Raw genomic sequence first — 8,792 nt, forward strand, 5'->3', positions numbered from 1 at the left:
TTTATGGCAGCCTGAAAGCTGGACACAAAAGGAACTCTGCAGCAAGTGCTTTTAAATCGTAAACTATGTTAAACACAGTGCGCACTCCCCAGCCCCCCGCCCCCCAGGCAGCACCCAATAAGGCCGCACTGGTTGCACCCCCCCTAAAGATGGCCCTGTCTTCAGTAGTCGCTACTAAGGCGTGGAATGTTCTTCCATTACTTTGCACTGGAGTCTTGCTGTGTGAACTTCTAGAGGATTGTGAAAATCTCAGATTTTAGTCAGTAGCTTTTCTTGCTTTCTTTTCCCTGTTTTTCTTTACAGCTGCACCTGGTGCTGAAGGATTTGTGCATCTGTAGAGAATGCTTCTGTGAGAAATCTGCCCACCTCTCCACACTGACTAGAGAGCTGGACTAACTCGAGCCCTCATCTTGACAGGCCTTGACTTCTGCAGCATCTTGTACTGTAGTCTTCCCAAAGCCTCTTTGTCATGCTCCAAAAACATCAGAACCAGGCAGCCGGATTGTGTCTTAACCTTCATTAGAGAGACCACATCAAGCCTGCTCTAAAAATACTCCACTGTCTCCATTCAATGCAAAATCAAAGTTAGGATCTTGGGTACCATCCTAAAGCACATTGGGATACCACCCCCCATGCCAGCACAAAGTGGCACCTCAAGCAGGCTGTTGCACCCACTGTCGCCTGCTGGATCAGGCATGGGTCAATCAAGAGAAAAAAGACAGATTGCTGGGTGCACATGGACTAAACTATGGCCTGTCCTCAGCCCAAACTTCTCATCCGAGGCCAACTACATGACATTGAGGAAGACTGTGAAAACTGAACTCCTCAGACTGGCCTGCCACCAAACTGAACAGCACACAGGAGTCATGCATGGAAACTTTCAGAAACAGAGTCCCACCTTGTAGGAAAGTACCATCTTGCCTGGCATTGTTACTTGTATGTATGTTTGTTTTTGCCTGTGTCACTGGGATCCTGCTAGCCAGGACCCCAGTGCTCATAAGTTGTGCCCTGTATGTGTTCCCTGTGTGATACCTAACTGTGTCACTGAGGCTCTGCTAACCAGAACCTCAGTGTTAATGCTCTCTCTGCTTTTAAAATTGTCACTGCAGGCTAGTGACTAATTTTACCAATTCTGATTGGCACACTGGAACACCCTTATAATTCCCTAGTATATGGTACTGAGGTACCCAGGGTATTGGGGTTCCAGGAGATCCCTATGGGCTACAGCATTTCTTTTGCCACCCATAGGGAGCTCAGACAATTCTTACACAGGACTGCCACTGCAGCCTGAGTGAAATAACGTCCACATTATTTCACAGAAATTTTACACGGCACTTAAGTAACTTATAAGCCACCTATATGTCTAACCCTCACTTAGTGAAGGTTCGGTGCAAAGTTACTAAGTGTGAGGGCACTCTGGCACTAGCCAAGGTGCCCCCACATTGTTCAGGGCAATTTCCCCGGACTTTGTGAGTGCGAGGACACCACTACACGTGTGTATTACATATAGGTCAATACCTATGTGTAGCTTCACAATGGTAACTCCGAACATGGCCATGTAACATGTCTAAGATCATGGAATTGACCCCCCAAGCCAAATCTGGTAGTGGGGTGCCAATCCGATGCATCCCCGGGGCTCCAGCTTGGTGTAGGTAAGTCCTTGCCTTCCCACACCAGACAGTAATCCTGTGTACTGCGTGATCTGCAGCTGCTAGGGCTTCTGTGCACTTTTGTAAGGAATCCTTTGTGCACAGCACAGCCCAGGTCCCCAGCACTCCGTCCTGCATTGTGAGAAAATAGCCTCTTTCTAGCCTTGTTACCCCCACTTTTGGCCTGTTTGTGAGTATATGTCAGGGTGTTTTCACTGTCTCACTGGGATCCTGATAGCCAGGGCCCAGTGCTCATAGTGAAAACCCTACATTGTCAGTATGTTTGTTATGTGTCACTGGGACCCTGCTAGCCAGGACCCCAGTGCTCATAAGTTCGTGGCCTATATGTATGTGTTCCCTGTGTGATGCCTAACTGTCTCACTGAGGCTCTGCTAACCAGAACCTCAGTGGTTATGCTCTCTCTGCCTTACAAATTGTCACTGACAGGCTAGTGACCAATTTCACCAATTCGCATTGGCATACTGGTACACCCATATATTTCCCTAGTATATGGTACTGAGGTACCCAGGGTATTGGGGTTCCAGGAGATCCCTATGGGCTGCAGCATTTCTTTTGCCACCCATAGGGAGATCTGACAATTCTTACACAGACCTGCCAGTGCAGCCTGAGTGAAATAACGTCCACGTTATTTCACAGCCATTTACCACTGCACTTAAGTAACTTATAAGTCACCTATATGTCTAACCTTCACCTGGTGAAGGTTGGGTGCAAAGTTACTTAGGCCCTCATTCTGACCCTGGCGGTCCTAAACCGCCAGGGCCACGGGCAATGGAAGCACCGCCAACAGGCTGGCTGTGCTTCAGTGCCCATTCTGCCGCCGCGGTCAGAAAAGGGGATCCGGCGGTTTCCCGCCGGATTTCCCCTGGGCCAGAGAATCCTCCATGGGTATTTTGACCCCCTTCCCGCCATCCTGTTCCTGGCAGTGAAACCCGCCAGGAACAGGATGGCGGGAACGCGTGTCGTGGGGCCCCCTAACAGGGCCCCACAAAGATTTTCACTGTCTGCTATGCAGACAGTGAAAATCGCGACGGGTGCTACTGCACCCGTCGCACCCCTGCAACTCCGCCTGCTCCATTCGGAGCCGGCTTCCTCGTTGCAGGGGCTTTCCCGCTGGGCCGGCGGCCGATCCTCTGGCGATCGCCCGCCGGCCCAGCGGGAAAGTCAAAATTACCCCCGCGGTCTATTGACCGTGGTGTGGTCTTTTGGCGGTTTCCGCCCGGCGGGCGGCGCCCGCTGCCCGCCGGGCTCAGAATGAGCCCCTTAGTGTGTGGGCACCCTGGCACTAGCCAAGGTGCCCCCACATTGTTCAGGGCAAATTCCCCGGACTTTGTGAGTGCGGGGACACCATTTCACGCGTGCACTATACATAGGTCACTACCTACGTACAGCGTCACAATGGTAACTCCGAACATGGCCATGTAACATGTCTACGATCATGCCCACTCTCAACACTGTCGCGACTCTTGGACTTCGTCCCCTTGTTTCACAGGTACTCAGGTCCGGAAATCCACTGTTGTTGCTTTGATGGTGTTGGTTTTCCTTGCAGAATCCCCCTATCACGACTTCTGTGCTCTCTGGGGGTTGTAGGTGCACTTTACACCTACCTTACAGGGTCTTGGGGTGGGCTATTTTTCTAACCCTCACTGTTTTCTTACAGTCCCAGTGACCCTCTACAAGCTCACATAGGTTTGGGGTCCATTAGTGGTTTGCATTCCACTTTTGGAGTATATGGTTTGTGTTGCCCCTATACCTATGTGCTCCTATTGCAATCTATTGTAAATATAGACTGCTTGCATTACTTCCTTTTGCTATTACTGCATATTTTTGGTATTGTGTGCATATATCGTGTGTATATTTGGCATCCTTATACTGAGGGTACTCACTGAGATACTTTTGCCATATTGTCATGAAGATAAAGTACCTTTATTTTTAGTATATCTGTGTATTGTGTTTTCTTATGATATTGTGCATATGACACTAGTGGTATAGTAGGAGCTTTGCATGTCTCCTAGTTCAGCCTAAGCTGCTCTGCTACAGCTACCTTCTATCAGCCTAAGCTGCTAGAAACACCTCTTCTACACTAATAAGTGATAAGTGGACCTGGCACAAGGTGGAAGTACCTCTGGTACCCACTACAAGCCAGGCCAGCCTCCTACATGCATTGCTCAACTCTGAGTTGACCACCGGCTTTGTGGGACCCTCCTTTGTAGTACTGAGACGACCCCAGTGCTCAAATTTCTTGAACGCCTGTTCAAGTGCTTCTGCGGGTGCTGCCTGCTTGTGCATGGGCTCTCTCTCTTGCTGAGCGCCCCCTCTGTCTCTTCCTCCAAGGGGCGACCTCCTGGTCCTTCCTGGGCCCTGGCAGCACCCATAATCTTCAACCGTGACTCTTGCAGCTAGCAAGGCTTGTTTGCAGTCTTTCTGCATGGAAACAACTCTGCATCCTCCAGCACGCCATGGGACACCTTCTGACCAAAGGAGAAGTTCCTGGCACCTTCCATTGTTGCAGAATCTTTGGCTTCTTCCACCCGGAGGCAGCCCTTTTGCACCTTCAGCCGGTGTTTAGTGGGCTCCTGCCCCCCCTGGACACTTACGTGACTCTTGGACTTGGTCCCCTTCCTTTTCAGGTCGTCAGGTCCAGGAATCCATCTTCAGTGCTTTGCAGTCAGTTGTTGTCTTTGCAGAAGCCCCTATCTCGACTTTACTATCTTTCTGGGGTAGTAGGGTAACTTTACTCATACTTTTCAGGGTCTTATGGGTGGGGTATCTTGGACGCCCTTAGTGTTTTCTTACACTCCCAGTGACCCTCTACACACTACACTAGGCCTGGGGTCCATTCGTGGTTCGCATTCCCCTTTTGGAGTATATGGTTTGTGTTGCACCTAGGCCTATTGTCTCCTATTGCATTCTATTGTGTTCTACAGTGTTTGCACTATGTTTCTAAGTTTTTTACTTACCTGATTTTGGTCTGTGTGTATATTTTGTGTATTTTACTTACCTCCTAAGGGAGTATATCCTCTGAGATATTTTTGCCACATTGTCACTAAAATAAAGTACCTTTATTTTTGGTAACTCTGAGTATTGTGTTTTCTTATGATATAGTGCTAAATGATATACGTGGTATAGTAGGAGCTTTGCATGTCTCCTAGTTCAGCCTAATCTGCTCTGCTATAGCTACCTCTATCAGCCTAAGCTGCTAGAACACTACAAATCTACTAATAAGGTATAACTGGAACTGGCACAAGGTGTAAGTACCACTAGGTACCCACTATAAGCCAAGCCAGCCTCCTACACACCTCCCTTATTGGACTCTATTATTCCCTGCCAACATGCTGCTGCACATGTGTCACTTTCTCACGTGCCCTGAAGTACCCGAAAGTAGACAAATACCTCTTTGTAAAAAACTATTGATAAATGTATTACGTGTTTAATTGTTTTTAGTTGTGTGGCATTTTCCTGTGTGCGGTTTGGCTTCAGGTTACTGCAGCTTTCCACGCTGGTTACTGTAATGGTCATTTTCACATCTCCCTTCTTTTTAGGCCTCGCCTACCAGACAGCACAACTGTCTCCTTACCAAAACACCAGGGGCATATTTAACCTCTTAGCTGCTGGGCCTTTTCCCCCCCAGTGCTGAGTCCTTTTTTGGCTATTTGGGGTAGTTTGCGCTGAGGCCTTCATAACTTTTTGTCTACATAAGCTATCCATGCCAAATTTGCGTCCTTTTTTTCCAACATCCTGGGGATTCTTAAGGTACCCAGAGTTTCTGGGTTCCCCTGGAGGAGACCAAGAAATTAGCCAAAATACACCTAAAATTTAGTTTTTTTCAAAAAAATGGGAAAAAAGGGCTGCCGAAGAAGGCTTGTGGTTTTTTCCCTGAAAATGGCACCAACAAAGGGTTTGTAGTGCTAAAATCATCATCTTCCCAGCGTTCAGAAACAGGCAGAATTGAATCAGAAAACCAATTTTTTACTGGGACATACTTCATTTTTACTATTTTTGGTGCTTTCATCCTCCTTACAGTTAGTGACAGGAATGGGTGTGAAACCAACACTGGATCCCGGAAAGCTAAGTATTTATGAAAAGTAGACAAAGTTCTGAATTCATCAAGGGGTCATTTGTGTAGATCCTACAAGGTTTTCCTACAGAAAATAACATCTGAAATAAAAAAATATTGAAATTGAGCTAAAAAAAGAGCCATTTTTCTCCACGTTTTACTCTGTAACGTTTTCCTGCAATGTCAGATTTTTGAAAGCAATATACCGTTACGTGTGCTGGACTCTTCTGGTTGCGGGGATATATAGGGCTTGTAGGTTCATCAAGATCCCTAGGTACCCAGAGCCAATAAATGAGCTGCACCTTGTAATGGGTTTTCATTCTATACCGGGTATACAGCAATTCATTTGCTGAAATATAAAGAGTGAAAAATAGGCATCAAGAAAACCTTTGTATTTCCAAAATGGGCATAAGATAAGGTATTGAGCAGCAGTGGTTATTTGCCCATCTCTGAATTCCGGGGGGCCCATACTAGCATGTGAATTACAGGCCATTTCTCAAATAGACGTATTTTTTACACACTCTCTTACATTTGGAAGGAAAACATTTAGAGAAAGACAAGGGGCAATAACACTTGTTGTGCTATTCTGTGTTCCCCCAAGTCTCCTGATAGAAATGGTACCTCACTTGAGTTGGTAGGCCTAATGCTCGCGACAGGAAATGCAACATGAACACATCCCATTTTCACAAAGAAAACAGAGCTGTTTTTTGCAAAGTGCCTAGCTGTGGATTTTGGCCTCTAGCTCAGACAGCACCTAGAGAAACCTAGCAAGCCTGCACAGTTTTGAAAACTAGACACCTAGGGGAATCCAGGATGGGGTGACTTGTGGGGCTCTGATCAGGTTCTGTTACCCAGAATCCTTTGCAAACTTCAAAATGTGACCAAAAAAACACTTTTTCCTCACATTTCGGTGACAGAAAGTTCTGGAATCTGAGAGGAGCCACAAATGTCCTTCCTCCCAGTGTTCCCCCAAGTCTCCTGATAAAAATGATACCTCACTTGTGGGGGTAGGCCTAGTGCCCGCGACAGGAAATGCCCCAAAACACAACATGGACATATCACATTTTCACAAAGAAAACATAGCTGTTTTTTGCAAAGTTCCTAGCTGTGGATTTTGACCTCTAGCTCAGCTGGCACCTAGGGAAACCTACTAAACCTGAGCATTTTTTAAAACTAGACACCTAGGGGAATCCAATATGGGGTGACTTGTGAGACTCTGTTCAGGTTCTGTTACCCAGAATCCTTTGCTAACCTCAATATTTGGAAAAAAAACACTTTTTCCTCACATTTCAGTGATAGAAAGTTCTGGAATCTGAGAAGAGCCACAAATTTCCTTCCACCCAGCATTCCCCCAAGTCTCCCGATAAAAATGGTAACTCACTTGTGTGGGTAGGCCTAGTGCCCGCGACAGGAATAGATCACACAACGGTCAATGTTGGTACTTACATGAGGCAACTGTTAACCCTAGGGTGATCCATTCCTTACGCAGACACTAGGTATAGGCACTCAAGTGGGGTAGTGTTTTTATCAGGACAGGTGAAGAATCACTGGGTGGTAGGAATTTTGTGGATCGCAGCATATTCCTGTAGTTTGTGTGACAGAAATGCAAGAAAAATAGAGTTTTTATTCAACATTTCAGCTTTGCAGGGTTTTCTGGTTAAGAAAACTTTGGGGAATCCACACATGTCACACCTCTGTTGACTCCCCCGGATGTCTAGTTTCCAGAAATGTTTGGGTTTAGTATTTTTCCCTATATGGCTGCCGATCCCAGGACCAAAAACACAGGTGCCTGCCTTACAAAACCAGTTTGTTTTGTGATAGATAGTTTTGATGTCGCCACAATACAATTTGGGCAGTGGAATTTGGGGCTGATCTAAATTGGGGAGCTCCCAAGAGAGCACCCTCTCTGTGCTTGCCCCCGCATTCACCTACTCGTTGGGTTGGGCTAACCCAGTATTGCCCCGTTGCACAGACTGTGCTTGCGAAGGGACAACAGGACTGCCCTCATCACCTCCCTCACAATTTACTGGAAGGAGTTATCCAATGGGACTCCTCCAACTGAAAAATCACTCCCAGAATCTGCGCCATTGTCCTATCCCTCGGACGCTGTCTCAGTATCTGCTGTATCAGTCTCTGATCCTATGTCAGAGCTGTCCTCTATAACCAGAGTGACGACGTCAGCAGCAGTCATCCATCAAGATGCCATCTCTGCTATTGGCTAAACTCTCGCTCTAAAACACTAGCCTACGTACAAAGTCACAAAATTGCTGGTGTGTGTGAGATACATGCAACAGTAGAGGCCACCTTACCTGCGCTTCTTCCCTCAATCAGGACGTTCTTTCAAGACACTCAAACACCTTGTCACATACCATTCGTCACAGTCTTTAGCACCTCCTGTGCCCAGTCCAACAATCATTATTGGTGCTCCCACTCCTGTGTCCTCCTCCTCGGATTTCCTCATTACTACCCGAAAAATGTGCTCTTCATCTCTCCATAGCCACCCCGCACATACATTTCATTTGTATTATAGCGCAGGTAGTGGCTGACTTTACTAATGTACTCAGCTATTTACATAAAATACAGATTTGCTCTTTGCAGTAGTCATATAAAGCTTCTGCGCTTCTTTATGACACTAAACCTGCCACTAGACAAAAGTCTGAACCTTTTGTAGCAGAAACATAATCACAAGACTTACTTGACTTCTTTATTGCTGCCTAAAAGCTACAGTTGAAATGCGTCAGTTGAAGTATGTGCATTGCTTTGAAGACGCAAGCTGCAACTGTAAGACAACTGGTGGCATATATATATATATATATAGATCACTTTTATATGTGGGTCTGGTTTTCCTGGGGGCCGATCGCAGCCCCCAGGGAAACCACACATGCATTGAAAAAAGTGATATATATATATATATATATATATATATATATATATATATATATATATAGATCTGTATTTTTTTTGGTAGATGTAGGGTTTCCTTGGGGGCCAAAATGGCCCCCAGGGAAACCCTACAACTACTAAAAAAAAGTATTGCCCCCACAGGGAGACGCCCTTCCCAAGGGCAA

The sequence above is a fragment of the Pleurodeles waltl genome, chromosome 8, assembly GCF_031143425.1.
Source record: "Pleurodeles waltl isolate 20211129_DDA chromosome 8, aPleWal1.hap1.20221129, whole genome shotgun sequence".
Classification (NCBI taxonomy): domain Eukaryota; kingdom Metazoa; phylum Chordata; class Amphibia; order Caudata; family Salamandridae; genus Pleurodeles; species Pleurodeles waltl.